Source organism: Taeniopygia guttata, chromosome 14 (genome assembly GCF_048771995.1).
Source record: "Taeniopygia guttata chromosome 14, bTaeGut7.mat, whole genome shotgun sequence".
Taxonomy (NCBI): Eukaryota; Metazoa; Chordata; class Aves; order Passeriformes; family Estrildidae; genus Taeniopygia; species Taeniopygia guttata.
Window position 1 is genome coordinate 8,602,363 of NC_133039.1, and position 27,260 is coordinate 8,629,622.

Here is a 27,260-nt window from a genome sequence, read left to right on the forward strand (position 1 = left end):
ATTCAGTATGCATGGAAAAGCTAGATAAACATCACATGATCTCCCTGGACCCTCTAGACATAAACAATGCAATTAAAAGGAAACATTTACTTCCACTCTTGATGGTATTACCTGAGGGATAGCAGATGCCAGATAGTTCAGTGTTTATTAGACACAAGTAGCAAGTTTGGCAATTGGAACTGGCTCAAGCCTCTCTCACATTTTTGTAATTTTATAACACCATATGGTCACTACAGATCCCTCTGACAATCTCCTGGTTTAAGTTCAGCTGTTTCACAAAACATTTAAGCTGAAGTTAAGCATATTGAAGATATAATGGTAAGCAGCAAAGATATTTCAGAGAGGGCTGCAAAATCCCTGAGAAATGCAGATTGCCATTTGAATGAGTCAATATTTGTTAATAAAATGCTTAGCAACTTTGGGCTTTGGGTGCATGCTGAACCCCAGCTTCACAAGGCCACAAGAAGGCTGCTGGGCTGAAGCAAAGCAGGACCTTGAGGTGCTGCTGAGCCCCTGAAGCCTGGTGACACACCAGGGCTGCTGGCAGCTTGGGAGATGAGCACAGTGACAGAAAGCAGATTGACCTCCACTGACTGCATTTACATTCAGTATTCCAGCATTTACATTCAGTATTCCAGTTCCTGCTGCCAGGGAAATTACCCACGGGCTGATGTTAAGGAGATTGGCCTGCTCATAAAACTATGGCCCTGCTCCTAAAACTAAATATGAGCACTGATGCTGGCTAGAGGACAGGCAGCTCCAGTCATGGTCAATTGGCTTATTAGGTGCCAATCAAATGCCACTGACTTCCCAGGGAATTGAGGGCAACTAGAGCTCCAGCTAATAGAGTCCTACATTTACTGGATTATCAACAAAATGTATTGTCTAAAAATGCATCAGTATGACACAGCAATTGGTTTTGCTAGCAACTTATTTAAATGTATAATTTATTGATGATATCTACAGCAAGAAAAAGTATCCACAAGTCCTTGCTCCTCCAAGGCTGAGAGCATAAATATATAAATCATATGAAACAGAAAAACTCAAGAGAGTATTTAAAGCCTGCTCTTATTTTAGCTCCACAGACTTAAACAACTTGACACTATGGTAATGCAATGGGTCTGGGCCTCATTAATTTTTAATCAACCTTTATCTACCATAGCTTTTGAAACGAACTGTTACTAATGACGAGTCATATGTCAGTCTAATGAATGCGATGCAAACTTCCATTAAAATAATGAAATTAGCTTGTTTGACTTTTGTTCCAGTTCCATGGCACATAGCTCCAGGTAATTACAGTTTGCACTACTTGCCCATATAAACATCTGTTTATTTACTTAAGGTCTTTAGTCAAGACATCCCAATTTAGCTCATGTCAACTGTGTTTTATGAGTCTAAGAGTATTTGTCTTATTAACAAAGAGATAAATACATGCAGGCAATACAAAGTGCTAAAAACATCAATTATGCACACATGGAACATTGTGAAAAAACAGAATAGAATAAGCACACAATCCCTATTGATATAAACACATCCCAGTGTTTCCCTGTGGCAGCAGCAATTGCTTTTGGAAAAGGGAACAAGGTCTGAAAGACATCTTTGCTGGGTATAATTTGGCCTCTTCCAGCAACCTTTGCCCTTTAGGATCCCAAGTATAAGCTAAAAAAAAACCCAAAACCAAATTTCCAAGTATTATTGTGCTCTAGAGTACACGAGCCACGACACACTGCAATGACCTTGTTTTTAAAAGTGTGTCACTCTGGCTCTGCAGTGTGCCCCTGAGGAATGAAGGCCTGTCTGACTAACTTGCAGTGAAAAGCTGTTATCAATATGTTATTACATAAAAATACGTCACAGCATCAATAACATGAGTAGGTCATATTCCAACTTCACAACAGCTTCTTCCAAAGTTCCTTCAGTGAGCCCCTACATCCCATAATCACAGATGACATCTGAAAGTGAAGTAGATCAGCCCTCCAGAGATGATTTTGGAGCAGTTGAGTTTTTGCTGTGAGCATGCTCCTATGCACAGCAGATTTAACTGCTAACAGAGGACTTCCTAAAGAGCAGCCTCTCTTTTATAAACTAAAAATAATCTGCAACAAATAACCTGAAATACCAAAGCAAGATCTGTTGAAGGAAGCACCATCACTAAAGATACCTGAGAAATGAATACAAGTCTCTGCTTACTCCAGAGAATGCATTGGAATAATTTTTATACTGTTAATGTCTCTTAGGTTTTCAGTGAACAATTGTGATCTGTCCTGAGGTTTACAAGCAATGCTGTGTGTGACTCTGCAGAGAGCAGCAGGCACTGCTGCTGTGCCCCACAGGAACCAGGCAGGAGCTGAGCCCTCTGCAGACAGGTGAAAACACTTCCCACTCACACAGCTCAGAGACACAGCCAGGAAAAGCCATGGATGCCTTTTCCTGGCATGGCAGGTGGAGCCATACCTCTGCCTACCAGACACAGAATATCTCACCTGAAGGGCAGACAAATGAGGAATTTAACAGAAAAAATCTTCCTCAAAGAATACCAATAACAGCTAAAGCCAAGTTTTCCCCACACTTCCCTTTTTTCTCCAAAAGTACACAGAATATTGATCTAGATTCTCTCCCCAGTACCTGCTTGACCTCTGGTGTGTGAAAGCCCAGAGAAGACAATTTCTCTCTTCTTGCTCTGACTGGTGGATCCTCACCTCTCCCTTCCCAGAAGTCTCCAAAAGATCTTTTGTCTCATTGCTAGTGGAAAAATACACAGCTTTCTAACCATCTGCACAAGACAAGGAGAAAAAGAACTTTGCCTGGCACATGTTTATGAATTATGTTCTTCCAATGAATTGTATTCAGAAACACAAAAATCCATCATTATTTATATAGAAACTGCTACTTTCTAAATTCATTCTCAAATTGAGCACAATAGGAATATCTGTGAAACAAACTTTTATTTTCCTTTCCTCAGACAGATCCAGCCACCTATAAACAGAGATCTGGAACAAATACAAGCCAAGAGAGAGCTTGTGATTTAACAGGATTTAACAGGAAAGACTCTGAGTTACCCCAGCTGACAGCTGTAAAAAAAAATAACCAAAGAAATGTAGGGTGAGAGCTACATCCAGTGCCAGTCACCATATCAGAGCTGACACCAAGGGCTGGATTCTCCCAGTTCAGAGCCTGACACTTGTGACTGACAGTGCAAATGCCAGCTTGAAAACCCATCAAAGCCTGCACTGAAGGGACATGCTGCACTCCCACAGAACTGACTGTCTCATGCAGGAGAGATCACAGAGCTGCCTTCCTGTCCTGCTCAAAGCACATGAGATTTGATGAGCATCTGACTATTAAAAGCAACCCCTGAATACATTGTGGGGGTTTTTCCTGAACATACAGAGTACACAAGTGTTAAAATAACATTTGTAACAAGAACAAAGGAAAAATGTTATCAGGTCTGTTTTCCTCTCTATTGTTATCTTCCTCCTGAAAAATAAAAACATTGACTTTACCAGACACTTTCTGGGACAGCCAAGCACAAAAATAAGCAAGCTCATGTTACTGGTTTGTCCCTCTCCCCACAGGCCAGAGGACACATTGATCTCAGCTAACTTGATTTAGCACAATCTGCAGTATTTCTTCTTTTCTATCACATTAGGCCCCGATCTGTCTTTCAAATTGCCTTTGGCAATTAACTGAGGTGGCTAATTCAGGAGCTTAATTGCACTGTTACTCATGTGATCAATATAGGCAAACCTCTGCATTAGCATACCAGGTGAGTCTGGTATAACAGTTCAAGTTTTCAGGGTTGGATTCAAGCCTTAGAGCCCAACAGTCCCTACGAGAAACAGTCCAGGTGACTTTCCCATATTAATGCAAAGCACAGCACAGCAAAGAACCAAGCTCAGACACCCAGGGACCAACACCATCTCTTCTACCAAAAATTACTTCCCCTTTCACCAGGGCCCTGTACAGAAGGTCACACAAGTGATTCCTGACCAGTTCCTGAGAGATTTCCTGTGCCTCCATATGTCAGACAGGATGTTCCTGTGGCTGAACTCTTACCTGATGCTTCGGGGATGATTTAGAAACAGATAATCAGGTGTACAAGAGGTCAATTCCCAGCTCTCATTAGGTCAAAGTGAGCTTGAACTTTGAAGCACAAGGATTTTTTTTATGTATTTATTTTTTCCAAAGACTGGTAGATTAAATAGTCCTGTTACTTTTGTAGATTCCCAGTTCTACCCTGAAATTTTAGACCCCAGTTAAACTTCATGGCAATGAGTCCTGTGTAGTGGGTGAGAATTAATCTCTTTTGCCATGTCAGAATTTCCTGAACACCTGGTAAAAGGTGTTTAATAATATTTGAAGGTAAAAAGGAGAAACAAATATTATGATTTCAAAAACACTCTGAGTCAATTATTAATTACCTTTTCAATTACTATAAAGGAATCAGCTTTTTCAATATCTCTTTATTTAACTGTTCCCTCCTCCCCAAACCTGCCCTAGTTCTGCAACAAATTTGGAGACAGATAACTGCAGCTCATTGTGCACTGACATCTTCCCAGCTGAATTATCACTTGTCACATCTCGTACATGGAAAAATTGTATTTTTTTTATTGCAGCTGCACATGAAGCACCCCACAGTGGCACCTCAGTGTCAGACCTGGACAGATATTTAAATCTCAATATGGTGCATTGTGTAATTTAAGTTTTTCCTCTGGTTTGTACTAGCAACAGCTGTATTTAGCTAAATCCATCACTTTTCACTTGTTTCACAAGTCCCCCTGAGTGAAACCCTCAATTCAAATTATGTCTCAAAAAATTAATGAGTTGCATTTGCAAGAATTGCTGTATTTTTAAAATAACATAAAACTTGTAAAGATTAATGACTACAGAAACAAATAACCAAAATAAGGTATTTAGAAATTGTATTTGCAAAGTTCTGTGAGCTTTTCTGTAGCACATGCTAGCAGTTAGAATTATAAAAACTAAGATGAAATAGGAAAAATATTTCCTTTCTTCTGGCAATGCATAAACTGCCTTTATTTAGAATTACTACCATAAATTTTCAGCACTGTCAAATAAGCCTGTACTGTTAACAGCATTCAGTGATTACTGTGAAGAATAAGACTCATTTATAACATACCATAAATACATAAGGAAAATGAATTTTTAAACGTCATTAAGCAGTATTCCACAGCTATCTAAAAAAAAAACCCCAAACCTAATATTATTCTACTTGAAAGTTATCTGTAACATTTGCAATTTTGCTGGCTCAAAAGTCAGCAAGATGACTGAAAAGGGCTTCACACCAGGCTCCAGCATCCCAAATCCTGGATTCCAATATCTCTGAAATGTCAATGCCTCAGTTCAAGGGACACACAATCACAAATGTACATATTTCACAGAACCAGCCAGGCTGGAAAAGACCTCTGAGATCAAGTCCAACCTATAACCACACATGACCCTGTCACCTAAACCTCCTTCTGCCTTTGTTGTGCAGGTAATTTCTTTTTTTTAAATGAGCAGTGACATGACACAAGTTAACTGCAAATTCAACACAATATATAGCCAGGTATTTTATGGTTTGCAACTCGTCCTGGACCCTCCTGCTTCAGAGGGAGCTCATTTTCTGCAAAACTTTGGTTTACATTTCTGTCAAAGAGGAAAAAATCAGGAACACCCTTCTACAATACAAGGGGTAGGGATTTACAGACATTATATGACCATACATAGATATCAACTAATTAACCTTCAGCATTTAATTCAGCCAGTGTGCAGAACTGGGCAGACAGCTATAACTGCAGGCTGCCTCAGCAATTGCAGAGAAAGATAATTTTGTGTGAAAAGTCACTAAATTTTTTTCTTATTTTAAAATAGAACACAGTAATACATTTATGCATGTCCATGTTCCATATTTACATGTGTTCCCATGGCAGTTTTAGGAGCTCCATCAGAGCAGTAATGTCTGACACCCATAGGTCAATGCCCAGCTTATCCCTTGGCTGGAGGGAAACAGGGAAATGGGGAAATTCCCCACTGAAACAGGGAAATGGAGAAAATCCCCACTGAAACAGGGAAATGGGGAAAACCCACAAGCCTGGCCTGAGTTTGCAGGGCTGGCATAGACCTGCCTTGGGATTTCTGCCTCACCTTTCCTGCTAGCACTAACTCCCTAAATGCCAACCATAAATTTACTTAACAGGTTGCAAACACCTTGCCCATATTTGCTCAGTCTTCCCAAAGCTCCTGGGAATGCAGACAGCATCATTTTTATTGCTGCAACAAATAACAATGAATTTTCATTTTTCCAAGGTTCTGCCTACAACTGCTGCAGGCAGGCAGGCAGGCAGGTGTGTGTTCCACAGGCAGCCATCCTAAAGCTCCCAGCTCTTCCCAGCTGCTGTCAGCCCAGTCAGTAATTTCCAAAAGGTATTAGAATATTCATAGCCACTTCCAAGCAGATTAGGCATAGGCAGTAAATCATATGAGATTAATTTGGCAAAACATTTTTATCCTTTCATGTGCAGCTGTTCAAATGTCTGTAGCAAAAGAGATTGTTTCATTCGGCTCTAATATTTGGATTTACCTTTGCAACACAGAGGTATAGAAAGTATGAAAAGAGATCAAGTAACTCAAAAAAGTGTGCAAAACAGTGGGTTTGTTTTAAATCTCAAAAGCACACAGACATACCCACATTATAGACATCCTCCCTGCAACAGCAGTGGGAAACCCCAGAATAAGAACAGATCAATAAACACAAGGTTAACAGCAAGAAGCAATAACAAAAAAAAAAAAAATTAAAAAGGTGGTTTTTGGGTTTTTTTTTACTTTTAAGACCTACAAAATAAAAAACGAAAAGGTATATAATAAGCAGGAATGGACTCCACCTGCCACATAAACACCAAACAGCAAATAGCAAGCACACTTAAAACTTGGATTCTTCGGATATTTGCTCACCTGAGTTCAACGGAAGTAAATTCAATTCAGATTCAAATTCCAATTTTTCGCAATTTTTTTTCTTAATTGAATTAGGGTTTCACTCTTCTAGCTGTTTTTAAAATTTAAATATAATCTTCTGTGGACATGGGATGCCAGCTCTGCAGCTGGACTAACTTGCACTTTTGTGCTCTGATACAATACAAGCCAATAAATATCTTCTCAGACATCAACAGAAAGAGAGAATTTTTGCTCATTGACCATCCTATGCTTCCCATTGCACCCCACGCAAAATGGACATGAATCTCTATTACACATCTCATGGCAGATTAACCAAATTAAATTAACTCTGCTCTGACAATGAACTTTGATCAGGCTGTGCTGGTCCACAGCATTTACACGTGCTGGCAAAAGGTGCTTGCTGCCAAGCTTCTGAATTGTGAAAATATTTGCACAAACCACAAACCAGCCTTCATGACAGCCTGCAAGGGTAATTCCTGCCCTTCTCATGTTTAATGTGAAAGGAGTAATGAGGGACACTAAGGCAACACAAGAGCAGATATAATTTTACATGGAAAGAACAAAATATACTTTCAGGCTTCACAATGCCACACAATACTTTCAGCTTAGCCACCTCAGTTCTCCCCAAATTTTCTGTCTCCACACATTAAGCAGTCTCTGTTGGAAGGAGGGTCACATATTCCATAGTTTATTTCAGGATACTCAGACACTTATATTAGAGCAGACTGACTACACTCCAGAGGAACCCAACTGTTGCATGGTAACATTTGAAATCATCATCCTAAAGGCCATTAACACTTCAGCAAGAGCTTTTTGCATTGGCATTAAATATAGTTTGGGTCAGGCCCAACAGGGGCATAGCAATTACCAAGATTTCACTAACATAAAATCATTTCTTTTCCTACCATCTCACTCCAAATTCTCTTCCTTCTACTCCCTGCTGTCCTGCAGCTATCAGGAGTGAAATGTGGTAGCAAACTCTTCCTCCTTGACAGAGACAAACCCATAAGTACCTAAATGGAGAACAAAGCTGTATTATGATAAATTTTTAGCAGCAAGGTACCATATTTCAAGTGCAAAAGTATACAAAAGGTTAGAAAGCTGCTGGCTTTTCTCTACAGAAAAAAATAACATCTTTTGCTGAGGCAATTTTTAGGGCAGAGAAACCAATACTCTTGAGCTTCTGGTTCACTTCCTCAAATATAATTACCCAGCTTTGTGAGCGCAAACAAGATTTGTGCCAGTGAACAGAACAGCTCTTGAAGCCTCTCTGATTCAGGAGCCAAAGACTAGCAGGGTTAATGAACTTGAACTTTGAGTCCAGCCAACATAAAACGCAGCATAAAAGCAACCTGTCTTGTAATATTCCTGTCCAAACAAATGAATATTGTTCTTGTCACACTCTACATCACCCCAGGCCGCTTGTTTGGCTCTCCTGGGACCAGCTGAGCAGGGGAGGCGCAGCAGGTTTGGGCTCACCTGGCTGCCTGGTCAGGAGAGCCTGCACACCAGTTCTGTGCTCAGTCTTTGTGAGCCTGGCTATTGAATTTATTCAAGGAAAAGGAGCTGCTTCCACTTCGTTTCCATGACAACAACCCTGAGAATTTTGTCTTCATATAAGTGAGTTATTGCTTTTTGTGCTTCCATAGTCTAGGCAGAAAAATGAACATAATATGGTCTCAAGAAAGACAATCAAATCGTCCTATCCTCCCAACACTCCTACAGGCAGCAAATTTTTAGATTTCATTACTAGAGGCATAAATGGGTTGAAGAACAATCCTCATTGTTTATTACAAAGAGATTTAATTTCAACTAAAAACTTCAATTTAAGAAGATTCTTTTGGTGACCGCATTTGTGTAGACATTAACATAAGAGAACAGCCTAGTGTATTATTGCCTATCTATAGTCTTTTGAAAGCAGCTTTGGAATGTTTATCCATAAATTTTGGTCTCTATTCCTCTCCCTAAATGATTTCAACTTTTATTTCTTGGTGATGCAGTCAGAATATTTTCAGTGCTACAAAACAAATTTTAATTTTTCCAGAGCACAAAGATCAAAATCTACACAAGACAGACATTTAAAACATAAAAACACTGGAGTATATCTTTGAATTACTCAGGCTAAATTTGTAGTGTATGCACCAAAACCCCACAGAGTAAGTACAAGGCTATAATGTAATTTCCATTGAACCAGCAGTGAAACTGCTCTCCTGTGAAAACTGCATCTGATTTTAGAGATCCTCGTCACAAAAGGAGGACACTTCAGAAGAGTCTTGAACTGAACAGCTTGGTGACTGACTTGGTTGAGAAAATGTTTCAGGATATCTGTGAGAAATTCTAAGCAGTCCCAGCAGAGAGAAGTCAAATGTATTCGCTTTGTTTCACATCATTCAGTCCACAGTTAAATACTTCATAGATGTGAAATGAACATAGAAAACAGCTTTTCAGGAAAAAAAAAAAAAAAAAAAAGGCCATTCTCTTTCCATCTCATTCAGTCTTGTCTCCCGAATTACAAGAGCTACCAGATCCTCACATCATAGTGCTCCTAGCAAAGGACATAGATCATGAATAAAAGTACCGCTACAGGAATTGCACAGCACAGCTGGGACACTTTTCTCAAAAACAAGTGACACAATGAGACAGATCTCATTGTGTGCTACAAATGGTTGCAATTCCTCTGCCTTCACTGGAAGGCTTATTACACCAGCTGAAAATTTGGACCCGGCACCAGAGATTTTCATGATTGTGCCTATCCTGGGGTTGACTCACAAGGAGCAGCTCTGATGGATCCGGGGCTCCTTTCAGCACTTGAAGATAGATGGGATCACAAGCATGGTTTTTATGCTGTCACCAGGAATATAAGTGAGCACACTAAATCACCACAGAACAATGAATGCTTTAAGGTCCACTGAGCAGGGGAATCCAACTCTGGAAACAGTAAGGGCACAGAGACTTTTCTTCAATGAGAAAAGAGAGAAGAAAAGTGAGAGGGGAGGAAAAAAAAAGCAAAGCACCTGTTGACTAAAAGATGGTCAGAATAGTGAAGAGCCAGGAGAAGACACAAATGGAGGGAGCTCCACGAGGGGCAGTGCCTGCAGTCCCTGCTCTGTAATGCACACACCGCCTTGCACAGCTGGGCTGGCAGCCAGGAGCTGTCTGGGCTAACCCCAAACCAGGATCAGCTCTGAGGAGCCTCCAGGTCTGACCCTGATTCCTACAAGCGAGAGACATAAGGGTCACTGAGGTAGTTGAGCAAGTCAGACCCACTTCATAAGGCCACACTTTCAACCTCAATGTCTGAATATTCCTGGTTAGCATGGGGAGAAAAAGATTGTTTCTATTTAGCCCTCAACATGTAGTTCAGCCCAATCTGAAATCTTAAAACACTGATAAAATTCTGAATAATACCAATAAATTCAAAAGACAGTGTGTTCTTGAAGGGAATAGGGGAATACCAGGAATTGGCTGGTAATTTACAGGAATAATAATTGCAAAAGCCAAACTGGATCTTCAATAGGAATCATTCCAGTCAGAAATCAAGTGAACAAAGCCATGCAAACTATCACTCTGAAGAGCAAGAACTGATGTCTGGGGATATAAAAGATTAAGAAACCATGAAGTGGCAGGACAGATGGGTTTTTTTGAACTGAACTTCACTTAGTTCTAATCTCTCTAATTCCCATTATTATTTTTAGGCAGAAAAAGCTTTCATTTTCCAAACATAATTGCCTTGCTATTTTCTGTGGTATTGCAAGTCTCACATTGTATCCGCCATATATTATTTTTGCTCCTACATTATTTTCTTTTTTATATAATTTACCAAGGCTGATTCTTCTTTCTAATCTCTCTGCAGTCTCCTATTTCATTGCTAAAATGTTGCCTTGAGATGACTGATGACATGTTTGACATTTACATTTTATTGGAAAGAATATAGATTGCATCTTTCTTATCTGTTCCAAAAATATTTCCTCCATTCTTTCACAACGCATTTTTGGGGACAATAGTTGCATCCACATCAATTTTCTCCAATTCATTACATACTTCTTCGAATACTGACTTTTCAAAGTTTAATATTTGTGTGCCATTACTCTTTGTACATATTGTATTCTCATGAATATTTCAAATCCAATAGCAGTATAATCACTCAACCTTATAAAAGCTCACCAGCATCTTATTTATCATACAGGTCCTGCTTCAATTCCTGGGATTATGTCCAAAATATCCTCTGAGATTGTTTTCTCTTATAATTTGTATAAGCAAGTGAAAAACCCTTACACTAACACATGTATCATTTCTCAAGCATTAAGCAATTATTATTCCAGTCAAACTTGAAGTAATTTAAATCCTCTGTGATCAGTTCACCATCCCTTTAATGAGTCTCCACAAGTATTTCTTAATTTTCCTGCTTAGGATCAAATCTTTAACCACTTCTGGAATCTATTTTAACTCCAGCATCTTAAGTTTTTTGTTACCAACTGAAGTCCAAACATGAAAACACCCCAATACCTGTTCTTCCGTTTTAATGTGTACCCCACTGCTGAGCTCCAGCTGTAAAATTCTTCATTTCACTGACTGGTATTCCTTAAAAACATCTCAGATCCCTAATTTACTCAGGATTTTACTTCCAGCAACTCACAAACAAGAGTGAAGGTTTAGAGGATTCTCTTTTTATTGAAGAAAGTAATTTAAGGCCCTCCTTTGATTTTTTTTTTAAATCATCAAGGGGTAACAGCTCTTTCTGCAGGTCTTACAGAGCAGGCTGAGGTGGGTGCTGTTTGCCCCAGTGATTTCACTCACTGGGGTGACCTGTGGAGCATGAGCTGCTTGGTCAGGCACAGAACTGTCCCTGCCACAGCCGTGGGTGCTGTGGGTTCTGGCACAAGCCAAGGCTGCTGCATCCTGGCCTTCAGCTCACCCCCCTCCTGCAGCACAGGCTCCCTGCAGGAGCAGGCTGGGGCTGCTGCCAGGCTGGGGCTCTGCAGCAGGACCCAGCTGCTCCACATGTGCCCAAAACCCATCCTGCAGGCGGAGAGCCCCACCACAGCCACCAAGCTTCTGCAGGAATAGGCCTGCTGCAGCAAGATCAAGCAGTCCGTAACTTATTTCCAAATGGTGACATTCTTATATCCATCTGCCAAAATGTTTCTATGTTTGTTCACCAGAGAGTGCTGGCAAGAACAGATGAAGAACTGGCCAATTAATGAACTTCTCTGCACACATCTGTTGGAAAAATACTGAATATTTTACCACCAGCATAGCAGAGAAGCAGCTCCACTGAGGAGCCAACTTCAGCCGTGTGAGCAGCAGCTCCCAAGAGACGAATCGACTGATGGGTGCAAAGCCCCTCTTGGTTTGAAAATATTTTTCACAAATGTATTTCTTACAAAACTCATTTTTTATGTAGGATCCACAAGTTGCCATAGGTTTAAACATAATTGTAGCATAATTGATTGACAAACAATTTCCCAGCCTAAGTAAGAGGTGCCCATGTCTATATTTGCTTCAAAAAGCTGCTCTGAAGACAAGAGAGACAACCAATACAGAATTTCAGAATATGTTGCTTTTCTATGCCTGAAAGAACAGCTGAATAGATTATGGCAGGACAGAGTTCCCACCTTCCAGAAGAACAAGGCCATGAAAATTCTGAAACTTCCCATTGCATGGTGTGGCATGCAGGAAGCCAATGAAACAAGGCAAGAAACTTTTTCTCCCTACGCACTTTCTTTCAGATAAAGAAGATGGTTTACCCTGCACAGACAAACAGTAAAACCTCCAAAACAACTCTGATCCTAGCAAAAAGTCAGCTGTCAAAGGCAAATAAAAACTCTTTGGATAGAGAACTCCACAGCTTCCAATAGATTTATTTAGGATTTTAATCCCTCTAGGCTTCTCTAATTAAAATCAGATGAATTTCCAAGTGATGCCAACATCCTCAACAGCTCATATTCCCTGGGATCTCCATCATTTCCACACAGACCCTGCTATGCCAGTCACCTCTTGGTACCAATCATTAAAACTATTCATCAAGATCCATCTCTCCAGGTTCACTTACAAAAATTAAGGTCATTTACTCTCAAAGCTCTTGGCTGCTATCCTATATTATCCAAAGTTCCTCTTCCACAATATTTCTGTGCTCTGGGATTGAAGAAAATAGGAGCAGGGAGTAATAGGGGACTACATGCAAGATTTTCATTTTTACACCACAGCCTTTTCAAACCCAGGGTGAATCCTTTCCTGGATATGCTCAAATACACAGAAAGCACAAGGAAATGGTCACCCAGATGTCCACTGCCAGTTACCACAACCCCCACAGTTCAAGACTTCTCTTTAAGACTCTCAGCAGATTACACTGCTTTTCATCTGTATTTTCTTAAATACAAGGGAACCCCAGACTGCCTCGTGCACTTTTGTTTCTCCTTATGGAGGCAGTTCTATTTCAGCAGCATGAAAATCTTTACTGCACATAGTTTGTGAGCTATTTTCTGATCCTCCAACATGAAAGTCACTGCATAGTAAGCTATTAATAATAACAATAGGGTGGCTATTTTAATTGTGTTTAAGTATCCTTTCCTTACACTACTCTTCCTTAAAAAACTATGACTCAATCATTTCAGCTATTAAAGCAAGATAAAAAATCAAAATACTATTTGGGAAAAGCCAAACCTAGGTACAACACTCTCACAGACAAAGATGGGTATTTTCTGGGCTTTAAAGAAAAAACAAAGCCCATCCCAACTCTAGGAATTCACATTTAACTAAATCTCAGGGTGGAGCAGCCACAAAGCTTTGAGCATCCTTTGGCCTCCAGCCTCTGAAGAACAGCACAAGAACCCAGCCTGCAGTCCCTGCACCACACCATGTCCTACCAGGTAAAACTGATGGTGGTGCAGTAGAGGCAGTACAACAATAATGCCCTCTAATATAATTTTAAAGTAACAACAAAGTGTTATTAATAGGATTTCAGTGACTTGGGTCATGGGCTTGCTCCATAGACAGAAGTTAATTTCTCCACAAGAAAATTTGTTTAGCATAAAGAAAAAAAAGGCAGCAAGACTTCAAAAAGGTATTTGTGGCTTGCACCCAGCTGAAACCAACAACTTCCACCTTCTGCAAACTACTCAGATAAACAATTACCTTACTCATCCATTCCAGTTCAGGTGTCTTTTCTGTGTATATTCTGTCTGGAGGCTCCATGAAGAATGTTATTGATCCTTTTAATGGGTAAGGACCCCGCTAAGTGATGAACTGTCCACCCACTTTCCCTAATTAAGAAAAATCCAATTACCACACACAAGTGTAGACTGCGAGACTGTAAATACCACCCATCAGTCTTCAGGAGCTGGTACAACTGGCAATGTGTTCCCAAACCATCTGTACACCAAAGGACTCATTCAAAAATAAAAATTACTTGACAACTTCTGTACTGGATTGCAGGACAGCAACTTGACTGAAAAGCATCAGCCTTTGGAAATGGTTACAAAGCACCTCAGAATTACCCATGTTCTCATCATGTGTTCAGAGAGGGCTTCCAGAGCCTGAAGCAGAGAGTTCTCCTCTAAGTTCTGTGGAACAGCTGTAGGATGGAACAGCTCCATCCTCTCCCCACAATCCCCAAGAGAAGATGAAATGAGAAGAGCTCCTGGAGAGGTGGAAATGCAGAACAGCTCTGCAGAACACACAGAACCCACAGAGCTGCCAGAGGGGAACAGAGAAAACAAGGGCTCATCCTGGAGTGATGTGATGCCACACCTTGGAAACCAGGCTTACAAAATGACACTTCCAGGGACAGAAGCCATGGGAAGGAACAGATCTGCAACATAAAATCAAGATTTGGAGGAAGAGACGGGGATTGCCAATGCAATGAAGAATATTCAAAAATCTTGAAAAAATACCAGCAGTGGAAGAAGAGATCCTCTTGAATAATTAAAGTAAGCCCTCCACTCCTTGCTACAATGCAAATCAAATTCAGGGCTCAGAGGAAAACAGGGTTTTATTTCCTCTCTTCCTTCCATTCCTGAAGTTCCAGAACACTGCAGTATGGTGGTAAAATTATTCTGCATAGATCAAAAGAATCTTTGGAAGGAGGACTGCAGAAATTTAGATCCTCCTCCCCTAGGATACAATGAACATGGGCTGCCATGCCTGTGATAGATCACTCTAAGAAAAATAAGAAAATAATTATAGTCCACTTTATTAAATGGGCAGACTTAAAATTTCTTTTTAAATATTTCTTTAATCATTAAAAACAGCATAAAGGAGGAAAATTACACTGAAAGGTAAAACATCCAGTAAGGCAGACAGAGACAGTAATAGCAAGGCTGACAAGCAAAATTTATAAATGTGAAAAATGATACCAAAGGGACTATAGGAGTCTTAAGTAGTCAAAAAGATTCAGAAGACTGGATAGTAATAGAAAAGAAGGGGTAAGTGGCCATATGAAAAAAAAAAAAAAAAAAAAAAAAAGGAAAATGGGAAAATAACTGTAAATGCCAGGACTAAAAGCAAAGGCTAGGAAAAAAGACACATCACAGGTAGAGTGAGGATATGGCCTAGAGAACTGCATTATACTTGTACCAAAGTTGGAAACCAGAGCTCCAGGAGGGAGATCAGGCCTTAGGGAATGAGAAGAAACCTATCAACCCATACAAATTTTACATTATAAACCCCTTTTAGAATGTGAATAAATGCTATAATCTATCCCCAAACTCTGCTTTCCAGTGGTGTGTGAGCACACCATAGGGTGGGTCAGATCCTGTGGAAGCTCATGGCACACGGAGGCAGGATCCTGTTGACACACAGCTGTGAGCACTGTGTGATCCTCCTAAAAACATTCCAGTCATGCCAAATACAATTGTGCTCATCTCCTAGACCAGGAATAAGGTGTGCTCTTACAGCCCATGGGATTTGCAAATAACCAAGACACCCAGCAAGGGAAAATACAAAATTAAGAAGAGGCAAGAGAAAGATGCTTCAAATACCAAATTTTAATGTCTTGATTTATTGATTTACGTAGTATGAACAAAAAGTCCAATTCACCAATTCCCTCTACTCCCTTGTCTGCATAATTCAGTACAAGCAAATAATACCAATCAAGGTGATTTGTTAAGTTAATCTACATCTTGCAATAATGATGGTGGATGTCATGCTTGTCTTACAAGGGTTAGCTTCATTTCCTATAAAATTTGAACACAACTCACTTCATTTGAATACTACAAGTGTATTTCATTGAAGGGCTGAATTCTAACCAACTGAAAAAATACCTATTTAAAAATTATTTGTCCTGTGATGCCTTGGGTTTTAGTTTTCATATTTTTGGACTCTGTGCTGTCTTGGTGTGTAGCTCTGAGCTTCATGTTAGGTGTCAGCAAGTTCTCTTCACAGGGTAGGTAGGTAGGTAGGTAAAACAATCCCCCTCCAGCTTGAGACCAAGGACAACCACTACAAGTTTCAGGCCCAAAAGGTAAAAACAACAGAGGAGAAAGCAACAAGGAGGATGGAACTGCATAACCTGGAGCTGTAATTGAACAATTAACTCCAATATGCAAATGGAGAACTTACAAAAGTAAGAGACCTTGGGACTGGTCATCCATTTTGGGACCATTTTGGGTCCATCTTGGATCTAGCCCTGGCCAGACTCTTGTACTGCTCCAGGTGTATCCATTGAGGCCTTGTAATAAATCCCTACTTTATTCTCTTAGCTCTGCCCAGTCTCTGTTCCAGGTCAGCCTCTCAAGGCATCCCCTGCAGCATTCAGCCCCCCTGCACCTCTCCTGAACAGGGGTGAGGGCCACAGACACAAAGAGGGTGCAAGCCATGGATCAGTCCCTGTGTTCCATCCCCAAATCCTACACACAGGATAATTAATCAGCTTTCCCTGCCTGTGTGTGCCTGTCAGGGATGAGCTCAGGAGCGTGGCTGGAGGTCAGCAAGACAGGACTCGGAATTGATGGCTGCACCAGGCAGCCTGGAGCAGAATTTATTTCCTTTGCTGGCAAGCACTAACTGTTCCTTCTGCTGAAGAAAATAGTCAGTAATGGAAATCCTGCCACCACCTTAATTATAACATCTCCAGCTCAGTGCCAGATTAATGAGTAGCTGTGGAATAACATTTTTAAAGTTTGACTAATGATGGTGTAGGTAATGGCTGAAGCATGAAGGCATCTGCACCCAGAAATGCTCTAGGTTTGGACAAATTTGTCCTATTACATCTGAAAATAGGACAAAAAAGAAAACAAAATTGTGACTTGGGAATTGGGAAACTGATTTAAGGCATTTTATTTCCTTATGATGATCAGATATGGTGAACCACGAACACTTAAAAGAGAATATTTTTAACCTGAAAAATGCTAAATATCACATCTGTCTAATAAAATGCAAATGGCTGATTTAGTACACCAATAACCATACATAAATGTTCTCTATTTCTGTGCAAACAGTGAAATAAGGAGGAAGCTTCTGACACAACATTATAATGCTATTTCACTTTTCTTTTCAGCAGCACTGGCTTCCACCAAAAAAACGGAAACCAAACAGGAAAAAAAGACTTCTGCATAAAATGAAAACAAACAGACATCTCTGAAGTAAAAAACAGAGAAATATGACATTGAAAAGCTGTCCCATGTTCAAGGGACAAGTCCAGCAAAACTAAGGAAGATAAACTGCTCCAAATACAACTGTGGTCAAGAACCAGGAAAGGAAATAAACAAATACTTCCAGCTCATCTCCATGCATCATAAAACAAATTAAATTAGGTTTTTGTTCACTGTGTTGTGCAAAAAAGTAATTTCATCAAGAGTCAATGTGATAAAGTCAGAGTGCTTCTCAATCACTGCATTAACAACTTTTTCCTCAAAGGTTGTCTTCCAAGGACATTTTAAATACAAATATACATACATGAAGTTTATGCCTTCCATACCTAGCATGTTTACTTCAAATGTGTGCTGGGATACTAAACCTACCAATATTGTTGATATTGTTCTAGTTTATACATTTTATTAAAACTAAAGCTGCAGGAATTCTCACTGGCATAAGGGAAAGTACACTTTTTATGAGTACCCACTGGCAGGATTAAAAGACATCTTGAAAAACAACCAATAAAGCTACAGATAGGAATTTTGTGTATTAGCTCACAGTTTCATAAATATAATAGAAGAGTGGATATGAAGCTGATATTTACACTTCTTCAATAAAGCCAGAATGGCAGAAGTAGAGGTACTCTGACAGTGCCTAAAAAATTTAATTACAAGTTTTTCCAGTGACAGGCTCCTTACGAACTTGTTCCACATTCACATAAGGAAGATGCAAAGTTTTGCCTGTTCTCCAGAGAATACCACTTTCAAATGTTTGCTTTATTCTCCATGTAGATATATTTAATATTTATAAAGTCCACACCTTACCCTGACAAGCTTTAAGTGCTTTTTAAGGAGTAGTAAGCAGGTTAAATAGTTACCGCATTTTCAAAAGAAATGCAATGGTAGATGCAGAAATACAGGAGCAGTTTTCAAGATGAAAGCTATGCTGCTAGAAATGAGTTGGCATACATAGATATAGAGATATATAGATATAGATATAGATATATATGACTGTAGACAAGTAAGATTGATAGATCTATATTAAACTTTTGCATTTTGACAGTAGGATAGAAATATGCCAAATGATTTAGAGATCATAGCAAAAATGTATTTGCAAGAGAAGCTTGCAATAAAAACTTCTCTCCAAGAGAAAATCCTACCAAGCAAGGACGTCTGGGAAAATTTTCAATTACAAAGTTGAGGAGGGGGGAAAAAGAAATTTAAAAACATGGAAGTGATTTATTGACTTCAGCACAGTCAATTAATTAACAGAAAGCAAGCTTTCCACCTACTTCAAGCTTCACTTTCAAAAGGATATATAGTCCTATGGCAAATATTTTTTAAACCAAAGTTTTTGCTGTGTTAACAATAGATGTTCTCAAATATGCTGAATGTTACCTCTGCATTTTACACTAACAGCTGTTTAGAACAATGCAGCTGGTGCAAATGTATTTTTTTCCTCAAACCCAAATTTAGTGGGAGAGGTTTAACTTCCATGAAAACACTCCACATACAGTATCACACAAACTGCATGTATATATTTGATCACCACTAATGGATGGTCTTGCTACAGAACAGACAAACCAGTAAGTTAAAAACTCATTTGGTTTTAAAACAACAGCAGCAAATATCCCCACAGCCTTTAAAGTCAAAAAATTCATCTCTTAAAAGTGAGGATTTCCAAGCACAGGCAGTAGTCACACAGTCTCAGGGAAATGTGATATACCTTTTTCTCCCATGCACACGAAGTGAGAGCACCGCCTCCACTGCCAAAGCATTTTGGTGACAGCTGAAGCTGGTGGATCCTTTGGGTAACACCCAGCCTGAGTGAAACTGAGTGTCACAGGCTTTGACCTTCAGCAATGTCTCTAATTAAGAAAGCCTGATACTGGGAAGTGGAAAGAATTGTTTTGTTTGCAAGAAAAAGACAATTCTGGCTGCAGAATAAGCTGAACAAAGAGCAGTGTTTGTAAGATAATTGAAATTTGGTTACAAGCAAAGACAGACAAAGGTTAAAGACATAATTTTAACAATACACTGTACTTCACATACAAAACCAAGTGTGACACCCTGTCATCTGTTCACAGCAATCTCTGCCTCCTCCCAGACTGAGCAAACAATCAAACCCTGTAAATGTATTGCTGCTAAAAACACAGGAGAGAACTACAGCAACACAGTATTTCCATCAGTTAATCACACATTTGCTCTGTGGTGACCCACTTTCAAATCACCTTGGGATACACAGGGAAGGATTTTAGTTATAGACTGCTAACAAATGAAAAAAGAAAGGTTAAATGAAAATTTGAGCCCTTTTTTAGGTTGTGCAAAATAGTCATTACCCAGCTGAAGAGACAAATCAAGCACCAGTTACAAGTTCGCTTATAACTAATGGAAAAGGTCCAAGGTTGAAAGCTTTAGTGTTGATTCCCCTTAAAACTTGAGGGTAATGGCTTTTAAAATGTTTCAGAATTCCTATGACTGTGTATTCAGCCAAGGCTGGAATTCACCAGATGATGGGAGAGCTGTCCAGGTTTTCCAAGCTAAGCACAAGTGAGAGCTAGAAGGTATCCTCACAGATTACAAAGAATTATTTCAACAGTCACAGTATATAAAATAGTAACCACTGAAAAAAGCCCAGCAATCAGGCGCCAAGACTAGGAATTCCTCCTTACCATCTCTTTTCTTCCCTTTCCTATCCCTCATCTCACAGTATCAAAATAAACAGAAAAAAACATGCCTTTCAACTGAATTAAGAATAACTTATTGAATATCAGAGGCAAAACAGGATACAGGTTTAGATAAGATACAAAACTACGTAAAGGCACAGGCTAAGCTGCGGCAAAAATCAGTGACCCTGCAAACAAAATGTTCAATTAACATTAAAAACAATGCACATGCTAAGAGTTTGAGCTAAATTAATCAGTCACTTCTTCAGTTTCAAATCTGTATTTGCATATGTAAACAGTGCAGCACTCACAAATTTATCTGAAATAAAATGAGGAAATGGGCAATTTCCCTCTAGAGGGGCAGATGTTTAAGTTGTTCTTGTGATTTTTCACAGATGTTCCCCTCCTAGTATATTTTAAATGGGATTTCTGTCTCGGTTCTGAAAATCCACGTTCTCATGCCAAAATGCAGGCAGCTGCTATAGGCTGTGTGCATGTTTTGTGATACCTGCACAAGCAGTCAGAACCAGGAGGAAAGGACTTCTGCATCCACGTGTACCCACAGCAGGTTCCCACTGGGATATGCCCCACCTTGGCTGCTGCAGCTTTTCTGTGCTAAATAAAGACATGACTGATGGATCTTCTCCATAAAGAGTGAAAATTGTGTGATTTATTACAAATATTACAAAATACCACAAGGCCCCAGAGCACAGGGTCTCCTTGTTCTGAGCATTGTACAGTTCTCAGCAGGGAGCTTGCACCTGCCTCAGGAGCTTCCAGGATAAAAAGGTGAGGCTAAAAGCTGGCAGTGTCCCTGCTGGTGCTCCACACTGGCACAGGGGGGAAAGGACACATTCTTGGGGGTTTCAGATTGCTGACTGCTCAATGCCAATATCAGAGCCACTGCTAATTAGCAGCACACAGCCCTCCCCTACTGCTCTTGCACCCTAAAGAAGAAAATAAAATGACATTTGGAAACATGATAGAACAGAAGGAATAAAACAGCCTTCTTCCTTAAAGTCCAAAATCAAGGACAGGAAATAAAGGGAGAATATGAAAGCCTCTCCAAACCTTCTCCTAAAAATATTAAATAAATAAATGAATGAAAAATGTCAAATGGCAGCCTTGTATGTCTTCCTTAAATGAGTTTCTTCACAGACTGGGGCAGGGTCAGGGGGGATTCACACTCTTTCCAGTGTCCAGTTTATCCTGCAGGGCAGCTGGCACTCAGAGTCCTCCTGAGCCCACAGACCTTCCCCTGCCAGGCAGTCCTGGAGCACAGCTCGGGGGGAGCTCCCTGGCAGCAGCACCAGCAAACAAGTGGCCTTGGTGAGGAGCAACATCCCCCCTTCACCTGCCTTCTCCCCTGCCCAGCCTGTCAGTGGATCCAGCCCCTGCTCAGGGTGAGAGGGACAATAATGAATGGATCTGACACAAGTTCCCTGGGTGAACTCTCCAATGCACCTTGGGCACACAGGGAGGTGGTGTGGCTGCCTGGCACAACCATCCTGGGGCAGAGGCTGTGTAAAATACCCACCCTGCTGGAAACAAGCATTGCCATCCTGCTTTTACCATGCCCAGGTGTTCAGGAGAAGGACAAGCAGGGGTGGGAGGCGTTCAGGACAGGAGCCAAGGGCTCTTAGGCAGCCCTGGCCCGGGGCTCTCATAAGCAGTCAAAGCAAACAGATAAATACATGAGAACCAGGACTGCAGGATTTTCTTCTCTGGAGTTTTACAAAAATAATTCAGTTGTAATTGGAGAAGCTGGGATTCATGGAACATTTTCCTTTCCACCAGGCAGATGAATCTATGATTTGTATTCTGATTTTAAATGAGATTCTCACCCATCTTCAGTGGATTTGATTGATACAGCACATGAGGCCACTCAGTAAAATGATACAGCGTAGATCAAAGCATGAAAGATAATTTTCCCTGAAATGTATGTAGCTAAGGGTAAGTTATGACTCTTTGTTTCACAGTTTATGGAACACAATTTCATTTAAAGCCTAAATCTGTCATTTCAGCATTGTTTATCAAAATGCATCCAATACCCTCTCCCCCAGAAGAATGGTACCAAGTCAAAGGCAGAAAATCAAACCTGTACAAAGACATTATTTCAAATATTTAACCAGCTTGTGATTTGCATAAATATTATCCACATATGATGCCTTTGATGCAAGCAAAAGTAATTCATCTGCAAGTTAAATATCCAGAGTGTCAAAAGGTGCTGTAAAATTTATGACAGAAAGGCTGCCTGATGTATACTTAAAGATGCTATGAACTGCCTTCACCTGCTTGTGCCTTCACCTGCTATATTTCATCACTTTGGTTTTTGTCATGCAGGAGCTGAAGAATATTCCCAACAATGTTCATTTTTAATCTTTCTTCATTACCTGTTTTGTTTTTTCTTTTTTGGCTCACTGGCACTCATGGGAGTGGATTTTTCCTCAAAATTATTTCCCTGCCAAATTACTATGTGCAACATAATTAAATCCACTCCAGTTTGGATTTTATTTTTGTTTGGTTGGGTTGGTTTTTTTTTTCATTACAGAAACACAAGGCTGGTTGGTTCAAAAACAGCCTTGCAAACAACATGGGCACTTCCCTTCCTCCCAGTAAAGCTGCATCACCCCTTTGAGTGAATGTTTACAAACTTAATAGGCTAAAGTGAATTTGGGAGAAATTCCAGAAAGAAAAGAATAGTCATAAGAAAACACATGGAAAAAGGAAGAAGGGACATGACAAAGATAAAACAAAATTCAAACTATTATATGCTCATAGTTTAATTTTTTTTTTCTGTAAAATTTTCAGTGTGAATTTAATTAAGATACCTTTCTGGAGAGCAATAAGTGTATGTCAATCACTTCAGCCCTGGTATCACTGAAATCACATGCCAAGTCTGTCTTCTGTTATCCCTTTGGATCCTTGGATCCTTCAGAGTCACTTCTGTGCTCAGCCTGAAGCTGTTGGATTAAAGCATACACAGGTCACAGATTAAGGACGATTAAATCACTCATGCTTTGATCCTTGCTAAAGAGCTGCCCCAGGGGATGCCTTGGCTGAGGTCAGGGTGTTTCCATGGCTGCTGGATTTGTTGTTCCCTCATACCTGCAGGGCTGTGAGGCTATCTGATGTCATCACAGGCTACAGGTACATACAACAACACAGTGACAATGTGTTATCAGAGATGTGCTGCTGTGATCTGACCCTGTCCTGCCAACCATTAAAAAAAATCTCTCACTGGATCAATCATCACCACTGGACAACTGCTAAGGGAGCAGCACCCAGCAGCCTTTCCCTCCATGGGGAAATCTGTGCTTCACAATCCAGCCACACACAAATGTAACATATTCAGTTAAAGCATTTCCAAACAAACTCATCTTAAAACATATTCACTTAAAACATTCACTCCTGTCTCCAAGCTCGAGAGGCAGACCACTGAAGATGACATCAAGCCATTAAGTTATCATGCAGAAGCAGCATTCAGGATCTAATGGGACAGAGGACAGATGCTGTGAGAAGTGTAAGGCACAGTTCAGTGCACTCACATTGCAAAGGCTCTCAGAAATTCAAGGAGTGTACAGTGCATTCTTGAAACACATTGTTTAGCTGCCAGCCTCGGGGGAATGGGCAGGCAAAGGCTCTCAGGGCTCTGAAGCAGGGCATTCCCTCCCCACAAGCAGAGGCTGCCCAGCCCTGGGAGCTGGAGAAGGGGAGAGCCAGGGCTCCCCCTTGGACACGTGCCCAGGTGTGAACATCTCCCACACCTTCACCTCCATCCCCCTGAGGGCTTCCAGGGGGGCTTCCATCAGGGGGGAGGCGTTTCAGAAAGTTGAGGCTGGGGTCCCTGAGGTGATGCAGTGCAGAGAGAATCTCTGCCTGCTCTTTACCTGTCCCAGCAATGGGCAGTGCTCTAGAAGAGCAGTGTAGGGTAAGGGATGCCCTGAGGTTCTTCGTGCAGCAGCTGCCAAGGAGCACTGCCCCTGTACAGTGAAATTCTCTGCATCTAACAGGATCTGGACAGGAACAGGGCGTGCTGGGCTCAGAAGGAAGCACAGACACACATACCAGGGTTTATGTGCCTGTCAGACAGGTAACGCTGCCCTTAGCTGGGACACGTGGTGCTCAATTTAATTAAGCTTCAGGAAGGATAGAGATAAAGAGAGGAACTCAGTCACCAGCCTGTGTCATTTCCCTCTGCTTCAGTACCATGGCTCTTTCTTCTTTCTATAAAAAATATGCAATTCCCTGGCTGAAGCATGAAAAGGCTGAACAAACTCTACATGGAGCCACAAGAAATACACTGCCTTTGCAAGAAACTTTCGAGAGGGGGAGAAAAACATAAAATAAATAATTTTAGATTCCCTAAAATACTGTGATTAGTCTATTTGCAGACTCCTTTGCCCTCCAAGACAGCATGCAGGCAGCCAGTCAGTCAAGGAATTTAGGCAAGATACACCAGAAAACAGGATTTTTCTTCTGACATAATTCGTCAATGGAAACAAATTCGTGTTATTACCAAGCATAAAACCCTGCATGAAGCTATAAAAGCAGGGCCTTTGTTCTGCTGCAGAGGAGGAGAACCAGGGTTGCTTATTACCCTGTGAGAAATGCCTACAGGAATCCTGCAGGAGGTTTTGTTAACAATACACTACTTTAACTATCAGCAGAGGGACTCAATTTTAAATTTCCTCTTAGTAAGTTTGTCAGATTTTATAATCAGCTAAAAAAAAGTCATAAGTGGTCATAGTTCATTCAGCTACTTAAACTAGACAGAAAATTTTCCCTTATAGTTTAATAGCAATGCATAAATAATTAAATCCAAGTCAAACCAAAATTAAAGCAAGGTAAGAGATGAACAGATTTTCACCCTTCTGCCCAATGTCTATTGATGGAAACATCACAAGGGGTTCCTTTCTGTGGACAGAAAAGGCAGCCATACTTCCAGACATCACTAATTTTTTGTGTGGAACCACAACAGTTGGGAGCCTGAAGTGCTGGATAACATTTGCCAGTCCCTCCCCCACCATTTCAGCTCAATTTTAGTTGCTTAGTTGTGTGCAGCTTCTCACCTGCAGCCCTGAGTCCCCACCAGCAGGCAGGAGTGCTGGGATCAGGGAGCTGCCCAGAAGCTCAAATCTCTGCAAAGCCCTAGAGGAAATGCCTGTGGGATGTGCTCCTCAAGGCAACCCAGTCCTGTGACGGAGCCATAATCCCCCTCACAGCTCTAGCACCATTAATGCATCTCCAGTCCTCTTTATTATCTGGAGTCTACATGCTAAATGTTTCTCCTTTCCTCCTTCCTTCAAATATATCAAAAAAAAAAAAAATAGTGGAAGCTTTTTGGGGCCTATATAAAGACTTTGAGAAAGTCCTTTTTTTTTTTTTTACAGCTGGAAAATGAATGCTTTTGGTTCCTGACCATTTCAAATATCAGATTATTCCTACTGAAATTCTCACTGCAATGCTAAAAAGTAAAAAATACCCCAACTCTGTGTTTATTCATCTTCAACACATGCCAGGGGCTCAGGTCCAAGTTACCTTGCACAAAGGTTAACACTGTTCAGCTAGAGATTCCACACATATTTGGTCTAAAATCCCTGCTCTGTTTCACATACTACACCACACAAATGTACATCTGTATGGCAAGCATCAATCCATAAAATCTTTATTATCTGTCACACAGCGTCCTTTGATGTTCAGGCAAAGCCATTTACCTTTTCTTCTCACAACAGCAGGCTGTACTTGCCAGTGTGAGCAGCTACATCACACCTGACAATAAATGGGAGCCACTCCTGGGAAATCCAATGATCTAATTGAAATAAGCAGGCTGTCTTGAAAAGCATTTATTATTCATTGTGGCTCCATTAATACTGTATGGCACAGAAGTGATCACATTGAAAAGGTTACTGTCAGAGGAGTAAGGAATCTCTTTGTCACTACAGGAAGGTCAACATCTCAGACTAGGACTGAGCAGACATTTATACACAGCGTGGTGAAAAATGACAGAGCGGGAGACAGAACCACCACTAGAGCTTCACTTTGAATTATTCAGCAATCCTTTTGTTCTTCTCCATGGAACCTGACAATAGTTTGCATATTTTTAAATTGCCCTGATAAGGCCATGAGAAATGTTTTACTGATAAAAGTGCAGAATACAAATTGGTGCTGGATTTACTTAAGTGCCCACAATAGATCATCTTGGCATACTTTTCCCCTTAAGCAACCAAATGGAGGGGAAAAAAGCAAGCAGTGTTTCACTTCCAAGTGTGTATCAGACAAATGTTTCTGTTTCAAGATAAAACATGAGACATAAGAGAGAAAAGGACAGCCCTAGCACGAAATCTTTTTCATATGTGCAAATGCATGTATTTTTAAAAATTAAAATCAAAGTAATTTAATTTCTTACAATAATTAAGAGATGACAACACACCCTAACAAATAGTGTTTGAAACTGTTTAAGAGGGGGAGATAATCTGGAAGGAGGGTAACAATACTTTCCTTCCCTAAACTCCATATGGATCCAAATAAGTTTTGCTGTCTCTACACAAAATGCTTCCTTCCAGACAGGGCATAGCGCAGGATGTGAAGGATCTTTGCTGGAAGCATTCCAGCTCACACTCCTTTCCAGTAGCCAGGACTACTGCAGGAAGAAGCCCACATGACATGAATGGGGTGGGTTTTTGTCATGATGATGTTCCCTCTGTCTCTGACCTCTCCCCATCACGTTCCAGTTTCCCAAAGTTGTCCTCACGTGAGCAGGCATCACCTGCACGAACTGCACAAGGCAGATCCAGGCTGGGAATTCACCGCTTTCACCCTCACCAAATTTGTGAAAATATTGTCAGTGCTGCATTCGCTTTAATCCCCAGGAAAGATCAATTTCCCTAGATTAACCTGTGAAAGCAGGGAGTGGAGGGAGGGGAACCTAACATCCTTGAAAGGGATAACACCTAATTGACTAACTTTCTGATAATTAGTTAAAATGTTACCAGTTCCCTAAATGAAAAATGTTGAATGTATTCCCTAGAACCTTCCAATTTTTTTTTTCCATTACATTAATGATTAA

General features: G+C 40.5%; 1 long non-coding RNA gene across 1 annotated transcript in view; it reads right to left on the minus strand.

Moving 5' to 3' along the window:
- LOC140685089 (uncharacterized) overlaps positions 1–24,036 on the minus strand; it is a 62,367-nt gene extending 38,331 nt beyond the window's left edge. The window contains exon 1 of the long non-coding RNA XR_012058290.1: positions 23,588–24,036. This is a non-coding gene — a long non-coding RNA (uncharacterized lncRNA). The remainder of the gene's footprint in view (positions 1–23,587) is intronic.
- Positions 24,037–27,260: the final 3,224 nt, after the last annotated feature.